At 44.3% G+C, this 16,395-nt stretch overlaps 1 protein-coding gene across 1 annotated transcript in view; it reads right to left on the reverse strand.

Annotated features, from left to right (window-relative positions):
- The window catches only part of pea15 (proliferation and apoptosis adaptor protein 15), a 34,410-nt gene extending 18,733 nt beyond the window's left edge, over positions 1-15,677 (reverse strand). Inside the window, exon 1 of the mRNA XM_086197433.1 lies at positions 15,318-15,677. The gene's annotated coding sequence lies outside the window, so the exon portion shown is untranslated. The remainder of the gene's footprint in view (positions 1-15,317) is intronic.
- Positions 15,678-16,395: the final 718 nt, after the last annotated feature.

The following is a 16,395-nucleotide window of genomic DNA, read 5'->3' on the forward strand; positions in this document are numbered from 1 at the left end:
GCAAAATGTGACAAAAGGTGCGAGTTGACATCGATCTCGCCCGACGTCTCGCCGTGAAGTCGAGCCTTCATCTCTTCATCAATGTCTTCCTGTAATGACGCTTCATCAAACCCAACTGGAAGCTTTCTGAACTCAAGTGAAAGACAAAAAAGCACTCGACGGAAGACAGATCTCAGTTCCAAAAAGATTTGCAGGCTTTTTAACATGTATTTAAATAAGATTTAACCAACAAAAGCACTCAGGAGGCTCACAAACAGCAATATCCTGTAAGGCCAACAGCAAATAGACAGCTGGGCTAAGCGCTGGGACAAATGACCAAAAGGTTGGAGACGTTTGACTGGAAGTCACAATCACAGGAAATTTAGATACAACGTGTGTTGAAATTAGAAAAACTACGATACCTGTATTTTTTAGCAATGGGTAAATCTAAAAGAGCCTTGCTATAATTTTTACTCTTTCAAGTTAGCAAAAGACTAACTAGAAGTAGCCAGTAAAACTAAAACTTCTCCATTGCTACTGTTAGCTCTGTAAAACTGGTTCACAATACCAACACGAAGTGACTCATTTTACGATTACGATTTGATCCATTTTGTCCGATAGCATTTAGAAAGTCAGCTAACTTCTGGTTAGCAGAGGGCTAACAAAGAGTAGCGAGACTGATTTGAACTGTCGCCAAACCCTCGAATGAAACAATTCTTTTCACTGACATAATTTGTTCCGTTTTGTCTGAAGACATTTGGAAAGTTGAGAAGAGACGCATGATGAGATTATATATTCTCATTCAAATCAACAGAAGGCTAACAGCTAACCAGCAGGAGCTAGCTCAACCAGCAATACTTTGAGACATGTAGGGCTGTTTTCTTTTTAAATACCAGTTTAATACCAGGCCCTTGACAAAAGTGTTTATTTCTTGGTTTCCAATAAATAATGTGACAAATAACAATCCATAAAGCTAAAATGTGCCACAAGTGTGGATTGAACACTCCAGCTACAAGGCTTTGATCTTAAACTTAGCCGCGGCTACGACTGGCAGCAATGGGTGGTTCTAGGTTTTCTACAGGTAGTCCAAGTGGTTAGTGTGCATTTTTTTAAATGTGTATTGTCATTTTCTCCTAACAATTTGGGGAAAAGTTAGCTTCTTATCAATTCCAATGTGTTCCTTTGGTACAGCCATCTTGATTGATGCCAAATCGAGTATTTCCAAGAATTAACGAGGAATGGCTCGAATTATAGATGGAATGATACATGATGTGTTTATCGTGGCAAGCTGCACTCGCATTGCTGCACATTTACAGCCCAACCCACATATTCAGACTACTAGCCAATACTAGTATAGCAAATGTGTACACACAGTTCCAATAATGCCTTAAAACGTGCAATTTATACTGGTTTGAATCGAACGCGTTAATAACTGCAGCTAGTGCAGAAAAAAAATTGGATCCAACCCTGTTGTGTGTTCTATGTTTAGGGGCGTTGTTAGGACATCATTAAAAAGCTTTTTTTCCTCACTCTCATTTTCATATCACACATCCTCACATTCTCCAACCCCCCCTCGCCTCCCTGCCTCACTTTGTCTGTTCACCCTGGTAACATCTCCACCTCCACCTTTCACTTGTTCACCCCATCATCCCCCCCACCATCACATAATATCACGCATTCTATTTTTTCCTCTGACACGTCTAACATCCTCCACCTCCACTAAGACATATATCAACCCCAATCTGCTGCCTCCAGATCGTCTCATCTTTGTTTTAAACTCTGTTTGGCACTAAAATCTTCACTCAGTCAGAATGTTGAGAATCCAGCCATTAGTGCAATTAACTTTGAAAGGTTTTACAAAGACTTTGATTTGCGTATGAATGAAACCTTCATTGTTTTCCTCTTTGAGTCACAGCTTTAATGTGCTTCAGACCAAACAGTCTCTTCCTTTTACAGATTTCTGATCCTACCTGAATCAAAAAAACGGACTTTGCAAACATTTTAAACTCCACACAATAAAATCACTGAAATCAAAATTTGTGTGACATAGAAACAAAGGAGCATGTCCCATGAGTAAATTAGATGTTCTGGTTACAGTATAATCTTTTCCTGCTGCTGTGTTTTGAACATCATGTAGATTACTGTGATAACTTAGCAGATTGCTAAGTTATTAAGCATTAGATATGAGGATGATAACATTCTGCTGGTAGTGAATTAAATTTAGTAAATATCTCCATCATATGAGAAGTATTGATACTGTACATCAAGATAACATGTGCTCTAAAATCAAGCCAGCGGAACTAAAACCAAAGTACTCGACGAGGTTTAGACAGGCCGATAGCTAAGCTAACGTAACAAACATGGGACAAATATGGCTAATATCAATATCATATAAGCTACAGATACCTGCTATAGCAAGATAACTGGCTGGAAAATAAAGCTGAAACGTCATGAAAGATGACGAGACCAAGTTTTCCATGAGTGACCCACTTACCATGGCTAAGCTAGCCTTACAAACAAGGCTGTTAACATTTATTTGACGTGTGATGAGCCAAAAATAGCTAATATCTATTTCAGATAAGACGACAGCTGCAGATGCTGTACATCACAATGACAATTCCACGAAAATCAAAGCTAACAGGACAAAACCTTAAGATATGTCTGGATAAATACCCCATTAGCAGATGGCTAAGCTAGTTAGCTATCAGTAAAAACAATGTTTTTTTACATCTATTCTACACATATTAAACAAAATATAACTAACTAAAATACCTAAAAGAACTAATGTCTATGTGACTAGAACGAAAAAAAACCCATAAAGGAAGATAATTACTATTCTAAAATTATTCTCACAGGATGAAACCTGCCATCAGCTAGCATTAGCCACAAACCTGTGTGAGATTCCACTTCTGATTTAATGAATAACAGTCTCAGTCACCATATTCTTTGGTGTGCAATGCTCTACAAAACCCTAATCCTGGCAGCCTGGCATATGATGTGGCACTTATCCCATGAAAACAACACCTCCAGGACACGTACAGAATCCTCCCAGTCTCTTCGTCTTTACCTCTCTTTCAGCAATATGCAAACAAAGGCAGCGAAACACGCAAAGGGGCCAACTGACACACTCCCAGGTCAAAATCACTTACGCAGACATGCAAAGTAAAACTGATAAAAGACCCACGCTGACTTTGATGATGCACGGCACATTTCCCACACAGCACCTTTGCATAAATAACTTCAAGCGGCTGAGTAAACAAAAAAAAGGCAATAGTACCCAAAAAAAAAAGAAAAAAAAATTCCTTTTGGCTCATGTCTAATCCCAGATGGAGAAGATGGAAAAATGCTGCTGGAGCATTTGGACAAGAAGGCAAAGGGAGAAAATCGCTTGTTTGTGTCTCATGTCAGTAACCTGAAGAAAGTTTCCTCTGTTTTTAGGGACACACCAAAATAGCACCGTTATTGCTGCTGACATTTTCTGTTTTCTCACTTCACATATCACTGCATTGTGTAGGTGTGTTTGTACATTTTCCACTGTGTTTTCGACAGACACAAACACACATTCTCGCCTTTTTAAACAGTTATGAATGTGAGAATAACATCTTCTCTCCACCTATTGTTGTGTGGTGGTGTTTGCGCGTGTGAAGCATATGCAGGAATGTTAGCATGCCTGTCATTGCTGTCACACCAGCTGCCGTTCCGCCTTTCAGGGTGGAGGTCTAAAACAGCTGCATTGTATGTACATGTACACCCAAATCCTTGCATTTGCTATTCCTGAAAAAAAGTAAACACTTGATGTCTCATCCTGCACTCAGAGGCGTGTACTTATTTCATGTCCAATAGAACCTTTTTTTTAAATTTATTTTTATGTCCGTCCCCCATCAATTGCATGATGCATTGTGACCCCGAAAAACTTTCGCCCTAAAGCATTGGGAAGATTTTTGAAGACGTGTACGACTGAATTATTCATTCATATTCGAGTTAGCGAAAGGGTACCCAGCATTACCTTGAGCTCCAATGAAAGCTAACTGCCTATTGTTTTGGACTTAAAACAGTAAATAATTGGTTTGTGTCAAACAACACACAAAAAATTAATGTCAACATCAAAATTGGATGTATTTGGTCAGATGACGTTTGGAAAATCTGAAGGGGAGCAGGGTTAACTCATTCATCTGTATTTATTAGCAGCTAGCTTACCAGAAGTATCCAGCTTGACTGCAGTAAGCCTCCGATGCGCATGCTCGAACCTGGGAGCAATGCCATGCACATTCAGCAATGTTGGTGCACTATAAACATCAATCGAAAATCTTTGACCAGAAACTTTTGATGGAGGCATGCTAGCATCTCCCATCTACGACCATTCATTGTGCTAAGCTAACTAGCGGGCGTCTCAGCACGGATAGAAGAGTCTTCATCTTCCTGTCTGTTTCAGGGATGATGAATGATGGCCAATGGCAGATTTCCCAACAAGTCACTATTTTGTAATCCTGAAGAAAAAATTTGCCCCTTAACATATGGAAATAAATAAGATGCAGCTACAGTGAGTATGCCACCTCAACCATACTGCATGTTTTAAAATTTTGAAAATATTTGAAAACTACTCCTAAAGCTACTAAATGACAAACAAGGATTGAAACACATACACACACACACACACACACACACTCACACACACACACACACACACACACACACACACAGAGTTAGACAGCCGGCCTGAGTCCGGATGCCGGCATTCTCTACCGTGATAATGGGGCTGTATCCCACTGTAATGCACAGTTTACTGCTGCTGGCTCTGCTCCAGATGGAGAGGAGGCAAGGAAAAGGAACAGGATGCCATAACCTCGCCTCACACAGTGGACAAGAGCCACAGCTGCAGATACACACACACACACACACGGATAAGCAGGCCACAGCGCCCACGCTTGCATCAACGCACATGAATGGGACTCGACATATTTGTGCCTTAATGAAACATACGAGCTCATCAGAGAGCACAGCAGCTCCTGCGATCACGACATTCACGCACTTAATAAAGAACGTTGGGCTGGGATCCTGCAGCAGCGACAGTCCGCCAACAGCAGGAGGTAAAGGAGGCGGTGGCAACAGTGGAAGGAAGGACAGGGACGAGACACGGCCCCATCCTCCGTCTCGTTCCAACAGCCAAAACCTGAGCGTTACTTCTGTTAAGGGGGTCATGTGATCACCGGTGTTGGACGGTCCATAGGCAGAAAAGATAAAAAAGCTGTGGATGGATTTTTATTAAATTTAGGAGGATGATTTCTGAATTGATCCAAAAGCAGATCTGGGTGTGATGAGGTAATTTCGCCTTGGTGGAGGTTTGTACGAATTTCTTTGTGGTTCGGCCTCAAAATCGCTTTAGATTGTCATCATCACACGATTATCTGCGGGTTGGGTTAGAGCCTGACATGCTATCCCAACCAAAAACCAGGTCCAACAGACTGGTGCCTGGGACTGCCTCAAAACCAACAGAAAATCAGGGTTGAGCCCAAAGGTGAATTTTGAATACTCGTCCCATCAATCCCACCCCGCATGTTTTCCACTTTGCAAATCCAACTGCTTCACTGTTTTCTGCATCGATGACTAAATCGATGTGCCCACATAGCATCGATTTTCCGACGTGGTTTTCGTTAGTTTTCAGCATCCCCGACGACAAATGCTCTCATACGTCCTCCGTCATCAAGCTAGGCTACAACCATCTCTTCATCTACTACTTCGGCCTGAGGATCATTGCTACGACGCAGACTCGATCCTTTAGGTTCTGGTCGGGTCGGCAGGCTCTAGCCTGCATGAATGTGGCGATCAAAGCAGTCAGAGATTAAAGCTGAATGATTCGTTTACACATTCATATTTGAAAAGTGTTGCAAAGATTTTGAATTCAGGAATGAAACTCTTCAGTTATCTGTGATTTAAAAAAAGCTAGAAGGGTTTGGGTGGACTGTTTATCCGTGCCCCAACTCTCAATCTACTTCGGTCACTACAATAGTTCTCTGAACACAGGGGAGGACAGAGGTGAGGGGGGGTTTCTGAAGGGGAGGTGAGGGAGAAGAGAGGAAGAGATGAAATAAAGAGTGGAAGGGGGTGCAGGATGAAGGAAAGGAGGGAGGAGGAGGAGGGGTTGTGTGGCCTCTGAGTCACCGTCAGTAACGGCAATCAGCTGAGCAAGAGAGGAAAGACAAACACTCCAATACACACAGTCATGTTTTCATCTCTTCAAAGGACATTAAATTACATCCATCGCCCAGAAATGTAATAAGCAGAGCCCAACCTTGTCAGACTCAAGTGCCACCAGGATGAAGACTTCTCCTTTACACCACAGATCTAGTTCTGCCCGGCCGGGTGGGCTGGAGCGACAGGGAGAGAGAGAAACAGGGGAAGGGACACATGCAGGAGCGATGATGTCACGTATCAAACATGACACTAATGAAATGGCCAGTGTAGCAAGTAAACACTGCTTTAGCGCCGATACGGCTCATGGAACCTCAGACAGCAGCAGCAATTCTGTTGTTCTGGTATCGGATTTGTTCTTTCATCCAGTTTTCCAGGCAGGCCGACTCATCCTAAACCTCTTCTAGAAGAACCATGAAGAATCACAGGCCCCGGCTTTAAACCGTCACGTGCTCAGCCCAAACTACATCATCAAGAAAAGCCCATCAGAACACGTTTTTATACATTATAGCAACATTGGGCCGACTGACTGACTGAGCCACAGGTAGTGGCTGGTCCTTACATCCTGCGTCAGCCGATCGCTTTACTCCCTTCTTTGCTCAACTGATGAGGAAGCAAACAGATAAATATGATTTTCCCGACCGTTCCACGTCTCAGAGTGAGTTACTTGTGCTAACAAGAATGTTCAGGATGTGAGAATCATTTAAACTTTTTATTTATTTATTTATTTTTAATTTTACAGATAATAGACATCAGTAAATATCGGCTATCAGCAAAAAAAAACCCTCCAACATCGTGCATAACTACGGGGCTAACAGCTCCCTTCTGTTCTAACCCGAAGACTAATGATGCTAGTTACTGGTTGCTTTTCACTGAGGTTTACCTGAAATCCATGAGATAGCTAACAAAAACCAACAGACACGAGGTGGTGGCCCCACGCTCTCCTGAGGGGAGGCGAATACGAATCTGCTCAATCAAATCAACAACAGGAAGAGTTTATGAAGTCTTAACTAAGTTTATTGATTACCTGATACTTTATACTTCAACTCCCCTGGAGCTCAGACAAGTCTGGGTCTTTCTGGACATTGTTCCACCCCTTTAGTGCCAAAAAGGAGGAAAGTCCCCACAATATGACACACACACACACACACACACACACACACACACACGTTCAAATATATAAGTGAGTCCCCAGACAGTCCATTAAACATTAAACTAGCTGTCCAGTCTTGTTTCAGACCGTCAGTGTGACTCAGTGTGTCAGATTCCTCCTCGTCTCCTCCTTCCCTTCCTCCTCTCTCCTGCTTCCATCACTCAGTCCTTCCATTGTTCCATTAGTGAAATAAGTCTGCTGCTTCCAGGGAAGAAGATAGTGCAACTCAGACAAAATGAAATTCCGTCCATCATACACAGCATTGGGGTGGGGGGGCATCTAACCGGCTCACTTTAGCTGCCTGCTTTTATCTCCTATTCACATTACAGCTGGATTATGGAGTTCAGTAACAACATAACAGCAAATGAATTCACCGCAGGACTCCATGTGCTGTTAAGCAGCCATCGCTCCTCCACGCGATCGAGGCAATAACTCACAGTTAACCAGTGTCCCTGTTGGCAGCGCGGGACTGAGGGGATATTTTTGGCCTTGTTGTGCTTCTTAATTGAGGAGAATGCAACAGTGACAGAAGACTGGGGTTCTTTTCCAACCAGGCGGGATGAAGGGATGAGTCAATAGATGCCCGAAGCACGACGAAAACGCCTTTGTGACTGCGTGAATTTCCCCTGGAACCTCTGGAGGAACTGGCTGTTTTAGCTTATCATGCAACTTAGAAACAGCCGCTCAAGGAGACCGCAGAGGTCATTAGAGGCCATCAGGGTGAAAGCAGAAGAAATGTGAAGCCTCGTCACTGTGATGCTGTCATGTCATGACAGTCATGTGACCCTGGTGAAGTTCTTTCATAGGTTAACGTTAGCTTAGTTCTGCTAACTGTTGGCTTCCAGCATCATCAGAGGGTTCATTAGTGAATATGATCTTGATGAACTAAACCTGGAAGATCATCAACTTCTGTTCACCACAGCTGATTTACTGGTTCAATCACCTACAATCACATGGAGCGATCCTATTGGCTGCTGGAAGAGGAACCAGGAGATGACCACTTCCTGTTAGTGCAGGGACCAGGAGATGACCACTTCCTGTTAGTGCAGGAACCAGGAGATGACCACTTCCTGTTGGACTGCAAGCACACCTCATCCTGCAGTATACGATTTGGAATTTGAGATTAGGTGGACTTTTAATGAGAAAAGCAAGAAGTGCAGGAAAACATCAAACTAATTCCCCTCCTCAGGGAACAGGCGCCCCGAATGTGGACCAGGACACATTCCCACCCTCATGGGACTTCCCATCTGCACACTTGGCCAACTGCGTCTGCACAGGTGACCGACCAAGCTAAAGGCAACATGGGGTACAGAACCAGCAGCCCTCATGTTGGTCAGCAACACAATGGACTGATGCACTACCTGGGCCACCCATTTGTTGGTTATCATTAATAAAAGGGCTGCAGCACATTCTCAGCATTGACTCATCGATAAAAATATGTTCCTAAAATGTGTTCTGCACAGACAGACAAAAGACCAGACGTTAAGAACAAGGACGGATGTGGCCGGTGGGCTGCTTGTTGCCCACCTCGGGTCCAGTTTCTCCACGTACTCAGTGAAAAGGTATTACATAAACGCTTCTAGCCTTTGTGTAATGGTACAATGCATTAGTGCAAGCTGCAATACCTCCAGCAGTAGGTAGGTACACAGGTCCCCAGCGGGTTACGTAAACATACACAGAGCAAGTTTGACACCGCCATCACATTTTATTAGCTGGAGTCAGAGCCGATAGATGCGCGTGCTTTTTCCCTGCGCAAGAGAGTTTCATTGCTTTTTAACCACACATGAACATGCATTCATACAAACCAACCAGGCCCGATAACTGGCAGACACGGCCCAAAAGCAACAAGCTTGCATTCACACATGGATGCTTCCAGATCAGGAATGATGCAGCTCATCTTTTAGAAGGATATCTAAAGCTAAAAAATGAAGAACATAAGGAGAACATCTGCTCTCGCTCACGTCTAATTCAGAGCAGCACACACACACACACACACACACACACACACACACACACACACACACACACACACACACACACACACACACACACTCTGAATCACATCATCAAGACACTCATGGCTCATCAGAGCAACTGTTGTCTGATCCCAGCCCACACCACCAGCTTTACTCACTCACACACTGAACCGTCATCATCCCAAGAGCAGATGAAGACGCCCAAACACGCCAGACCCCCAACGGGCGCTGCCAGCTATTCCAGGGTGTCGTGGCTAAAAAGTTAGCACACACACACACACACACACACACACACACACACACACACACACACACACACACACACACACACACAAACTAAGTTTTTTAAGGCTTCTGCAGTTCTATTTTCCATTGGAGATTTTAGACAGTGAAATCATTTCTGACTTCAACCAGGAACCTGTGTCAGCACTACCTTGGTTTCGACTGCAGGAACCAGGTCTATGGTCCTAAAACCCACAAATAAGTCAGCATTGTGGAACGTCTAGTTCCCTCGTCTCAAAGTCTATGAGTTTTTGGTTAAATGCCTGAAATAAGGTCTGTGTACAGGCGCTGTGGATATTTTAACAATTTGCTCTACAGCATAAAATGGCAAAGGAAGGATGGGGGGGGGGGGGGAGCGCTGCAAGGAGGCAGGAGGACCAAAGTGATTTGACTCTCTGTTGGCGAAGCGGTCTGAGGACATCTTATTGGAGTAAAACACCACCTGTGAACTGGACGTGAAACCTCATCACACCAAAAACAGAAGAAGCATGAAGCTTAGTAGTGCTGATGTTGCGTTCTCGGTGTAGTTCCGTCCTAGTCTTTTAGTTTAATCCACGCTTCAGAAATCCTAACAACCCCAAAGTTCATCAGTGGAAGTGAAAATGTCAAACATTCTTCAACCACAGAGTCCATTGACTGCACGAATGCAAACTCCACTGGAAGAACGCCATTGGCTTTGGTAGAGGGAATCCCTGGTGTAACTTCATTTTGGACAACAAATGCACTTTGAAGCGCTTCCTAAAGATCAAACAATGGTTCACCGTGACCGAGAGTGAGAGAGAGCCAACAATGGCGGCAGGTCGTGTTTTTGCTGAGCACTTCAGACTGGTTCTCTACTCGCATTTTAATTCAAACAAAATCTTCAATGCCATGTGCACGGAGCTGGTTTCTTATTTTCATGTCGCTGATGATCTGTTCTTACCACACTCGTGCCTTCAAGTTCAGTGAGCAAGTTAAGATGTTTTAAGTGACCTTCTGATCCCCTCAAACACCTGAGGACACGCTGCAAAGCTGCATTCACCTCAGCGCTTATCAAATCCAATCAAACCCATCGAGGCGTTTCATCCGGAGTCGAGTGGCAGACTGGATTATGCACACGGACGGACAAATGTACTGAATGAGTGTGTGCGTGTTGATGCATAGCCACGTGTTTCGGCATGTGTGCGTCCTTGTGTGCCTCTGCTCCAGTTTGCAAATCAAGGTGTGCGATGCGTTAGTGGGTCACGCCGTCACCCATTATCCCAGCCGCCGTGAAACGCCGCCAGTCCTACGGACCGGTCTTATGAAACACTTCCACAGCTGACACCACCTTTCTCCTTCCGTCAAATCCTTAAAATGGCGACATGTAATTAAAACCTGTCCGTCTGTTTGACACTGCTGGAACACAAACACCCCAAAACAGGAAATTTGAAGACTCAGATGCAATTACAATGCAGAGCAGTGTAGGTGATGCAGACAAACAGCATCAAAAGTGAAAGCAAGCATTTTAAAGTAGCTTTTTGCTGGCGTAGGCGTCACTTGTAACACAGCAACCGGCTGACCACACAACCAGGCAGTAGCTGGAGGGAATAAATCTGTGTTTTCACACACGTGTGTGTGTGTGTGTGTATGTATGTGCGTGTTTGTCCATGTGGCTTCAACCTGAAAGAGAGAAAGACTTTACCTTTGTGAAAATTTGAAAATGAATCATTGCATGGGCTTCAGATCAGGGCTGTGTGATATGAAGGTGTATCCGTCCATGGGTGTCATGCTCAATAGTGGATCTGGCTGTCGTGCAGCAGTGCTTGACGGATGGATTCACTGGCCGACACCTTACATTTACATGGGAGCCGGATCCCAACAGAACAACCGGCTCACTCATTAAAGATGGTCTTCCTTTGTCGTACGAACTTGATTTGGTTTTGAAAACTCAGACATGAACCAGAAAACTGTAATTGGATCGTTGGACCAGAGCTGGAGATGTACTGACGGTGCACTGAGCTGACACAGACCCTCGTAGCTTCCTGACAGCGGAGCGCACACATGGTAAAAGTAAACACAGCATGGGGCGCACTGGGAAACAAAAGGCAGGGGTAGAGTGACAGCGATGCATCGGTGTCCTCTGTGGACCGGGACTGGATCCTTTCAAGCTGCTGAAGAACAAGGGAAGTTCTAACAACGTTTTGCCCCCCTGTCAAGACCACATGCAGGGTTTTAGCTTTAAGGGGATCTTAATCACCTGGAGTGTTGGTATACGTGGTAGTCGGATCAGGGTCCCTCATCAAATACTAGATCTGGACCACATCACGTAGCATGGAGGTGAGTCTTGGAATCAGTCCTGAGACTGCCTCCCTGACAGGAATGCGGTCCTCTCCACCAACAGAACTTTTGTTGAATTTGATTTCTTGGGTAATATTTGTGTACTGACAGCACACAGGTGGTGTAGCGGTCCAGCACAGGGGTGGCGGGTCCAGCTCCCCCCGTGTGGCCTCCAGCTTGGTCAATAGACTGCGTGGGTCCACACTGGTCTTTCAGGTGGGAAACCCGATGAGGGCGTGTGTCCTGGTTGCTGCACTACTGCCCCCTCTGGTCGGTCAGCATGCCTAAGCTAAGTACAACTGTGGGGGACAACCAGGAGGGTAAACACCAGTGGTTCTCAACCTGTGGGTCGCAACCTAAAAGAGGATAACAGAGTTTCTAAACCACCCGCCCAAGAATACAAATACAATGCAGAATTCAAGAATATGGGCTTTCTTACAGTGAAGACAAGGACAAAAGGGGGTCCTGATGCTAGACCACCTGAGAACCCCTGATGTAGACTCGACAAAGTTGGACCAGCAAAGTCTGTGAGTGAGTCTGAGGAGAAAAAAGGTGGCTAAATGGAGGAAATTCATCACATGAGGAGTCTAGATTATTCTGAACCCAGGGGGAGATTTTCAGTTTTAGTTCCTCCTTTCTTGCGGGTGACCAGACTCAATCCCAGACTTTCAGTTTCAGTCAGGCCGTGGTCACTTTACGGGTTAGCGGTGACGAGACGTTCCTCCCCTCTTGTAACTTTTTGATTGTTAGGCTGGAAATAACAGCCACATTTCCACTGTTAATGGATGAAGTCCATTCAGCTCTATTGTCTATTGTCTGAAATGTGTAACAGCGAACAGCTTGCTAACAAGGGAGCTGTGAGAGTTGGCTCCCAAGTCCCGAGCCCATCCAGAGAAAAAAAAAAACCCAAACAAAACAGTCATGCTTTTCTTTTTGTTTTGATTGTTTCAAGTTCCATCAGTTCAACACTGATCTTCACCAAAAAGAAAAAAGAAAAAAAAAGCTGTGTTTGACTGAGTTCCTGCAACCACAAACATTCCCCTGGCATCAACGGGGGGACAACTGACACCAGCCGACACAAAGAGAGGAAGTGAACTCCAAAGAGGAAACACAGTTCTGCTGCGCTGCCCAGTTTTTGCCCCCCCCCCCCCCCTTCTGTCCAAGAACACGGATCGATCCCAAAAAGCTGAGTCAAGGCACATGCATGCTAGGCTGTACTTCTAAACCTGTGAGGACGCGAACCCCAGGGCTCACCCTCATCTTAGCCTCAAACCAACTCTAACCCTCCCTAGTTTTCACGCCATTGAATAGGACTCGCTGAAATATTATACTATAAAACAAAGGTGAGAGTAAACGTAGAGTACAGAGAATTAGGAGATACACTGAGAACTCAAGCAAAACGCTCAACATTCCCTTTCTTCTCCGTGGAAAACCTACACCTTCAAGCATCATTTCCCCTAAAAAGTTTATGTGGCCTTCCAAGTAAAGACAGTCACAAATATATCCCCCCTGCAGAACTTCTCTGTGACCCCAGAATGAGGAAGCGCCAACCACATCTATTCAGCTTCCAGCTGATAGCTGCTGACAGCTAACAGCAGGAAGTCTGTCCGAAAGCATCTGTTGACAAACTCCGAAACGAACCACATCCTCCTCATCCACCTGTGCCATCAGTGAACCATGGACACTTCTACGAGCTAAAAAAACAACCAGAGCACAGACGGTTCCGACGTTTGGTTGTTTTTAGCTCAAATGTAGCACGTACTTGTGTATTACTGAGCATCAGGATGGATAAAGAGGGCGTGGATTCTACCAGACGACGACGGTGTAGCCATCAATCACCAATAGCATCACGCTAAATATACACGTGGCTGGTTCTTTCGATACTCTGGACTCACAAAGAAAAGAAAGCAGGGAACTAAAGTCTTGAGCTAAAAACACCTATTTATGAGTACATGAGGGGCAAAATACACTTTTGGTGTAAAGTATCCCATTAATAAATGTGTGGAGGAGATCTTTGCATAATTTAGGGCAGCAACCTGAAATAAGAAACGCCTGATGTCTGCCAATACGCCGATGACGCGCTGGTGTTTGTGTGTACCCTTGGCTTCAGCTTGATCACATATTCAGTGTAAAAGCTGTTAAAGAGTCCTCTGGTCTGAAACGAGCCCCTGACCCATAAGCTAGAAGTACTTATGAAGACATCATCTGCATAAAAACAAGTTGGTATGATGACATACAGAAAACAGGTTATAAATGCGTAAAAAACAAAAAAACTTTTCCAAAATGTTTGATAAAGCCCATAAATGAAGTATTTGTCACATTGTTTCTTCATCATAAAACAACAATGAGCTAAGAGATTTAGAGCAAAACTGGCCATCAGCCTGGTAGCGCTGTATTTGAATAAAAAGACTTTACATCTGGACGCAACGACTCGACAGGCACAAACACATCCAAGTGCAAAGATAAAGTCCTGAAATATGCAGACGCCAGGTTGTTGTTTTACAATTCTATAATTCTACAATTTCATTTTGCAGACGCTTTTGTCCAAAGCGACGTACAACACGAGCAAGAATTCAGACTTAAGGAAAAACCCATAGGAAGCGCAAAAGTGCTTTAGATGCCTTTACTCAAAATGGCCACTTTTTCCTGTAAGTTTGTACCCTTGTGTCTCAGAAAAATATGAAACCCTGCATTAACTTTTAAAATCTGATGAGGTTCTGTAATCAATTACATTAAATTCGGACCCGGCAGGTTGTCCTTAAAGGTTAATAACATTTTTATAACCCATTAATTCCAACTACTGCAGGGAACCAAGCCCTCCACCCCACCCCAACCCCCCATACACACTCATAAACACACCAGTGCTGGCCAGCCAGACACTTCCATTCATAAATGTCCCACCCCATCCGCCCCACCACAACCATCCGGGACGGTCCCGCGCAGTCGCCGCCTCTTTCATTTTAGAAAATTCCAGATAATCTAATCTGGGTCATGAGAGGGAAATAAAAGCAGGAGCGACAACACAAACCTCTGTAGTAAAATCCAAATATAATTACTGACATAGGAAGAGCAGCGTGTATCTGAGCAGTAATGAAGGGGACACATGAATACCCAAAGCTACACTGAACCCAATCCAATTAGTTTAATCAATGGTGTGTTAAATGTCCCTCTGGAGGGTGGGGAAAAATTCACACACCAGCTCGTAGAACTTCTTCCTGAGTGAGTCACGATGCCTCCTTCAGAGTGACACATATTTGAAACCTTCGTGTCAAAATGTCGCGCGTTTGGTAAACTTCTGCATGGTCGGAATGAACCGGCCCGGTGTGACGGTGCGATGCTTCATTCACCTCATCAACTTCACCTCAGGAATTCGGGGTCTTAAAGCAACAGCTCCCCTCAATAAAATAAGAAGGGGGGGGGGGGGATGTGGCTCTACTCACCCCGGTGGCTGCAAAATGAGTCAGCTACTGACGGAGAGGTGCGGGGGTCTGCGGGAGGATAATTCTGAATTTCGGCCTGGATCAGGACAACGGGACGTGCTGCGCGAGGAAAAGTCCAACTCCCGGTGCGTTCAAGTCGCTCAATTGATGGATTTCTCTTTTTTGGAGTCCGTTTCCTCAACGTGGGGGTCGCGGCCGTGAAGTGGGACGCGGGTGAGACGAGCTGTCAATCAGTGTTTGTCAAACGTCAAACCGTGAAACCGGGCTGAAGATGATCGTGATTCCGTTCTCGGTCCGTCTGCTCTGCTGTCCGTAGCTCCGTAGCCGGCTGCTGAAACGTGGAAACGCCTTTTCCTCTCTCTCTCTCTCTCTCTCTCTCTCTCTCTCTCTCTCTCTCTCTCTCTCTCTCTCTCTCTCTCTCTCTCTCTCGGTCACGGTGAACCATGCTGTCTGATCCGTCCAGAGATCGTCTATGTGAGAACACTGGCTCACTCTATGGAGTCAAGACAAGGAAATGTGAATATTTATGACTGTGGTTATATTTAATTTAAAATCAAATTACCATTATGTTAACTGATTGTTTGCATTTTAATTGACAAAAAAGGAAGGGGCAGTGGTGTGGTTTTTCCGAGGCTCCCTACCAATAAAAGTGGTTCTAAAATACACAATTTTAAAATTAAAGTGTTGTTTTTTTTTTTTTATTTTAGGCCTAAAATACACCTGCTGTATATGAAGATGCAGTTGTAGAAAACTTTAAAGCTAAAATTAATTTATGATTTTATTTTTGTCAAAAATGCCTTTTGGAATGTCTAATGACCTTTGACACACAGTTGCATGCTAACACTTCCCATCAAATACCATTTATTTTGCTAAGCTAACTAGCAAGTGTTTTAACTGTAAATGGGGTTATGCTAACAGTTCCCGCCCACTACCATTCATTGAGCAAAGCTAACTAGTGAATATGGTAACTTTTGATGAAGATATGCTAATAGTTCCCATCCATTACCATTCATTGTGCTAAGCTAACTAGTGAAAAATGATAACTGATGGAGATTTGCTAAAAGTTCCCAACGTTATC

The sequence above is a fragment of the Aulostomus chinensis genome, chromosome 24 (assembly GCF_037954235.1).
Source record: "Aulostomus chinensis isolate RoL2024-O1b breed Wild chromosome 24, RoL_Achi_v1.0, whole genome shotgun sequence".
NCBI classification, from domain to species: Eukaryota; Metazoa; Chordata; class Actinopteri; order Syngnathiformes; family Aulostomidae; genus Aulostomus; species Aulostomus chinensis.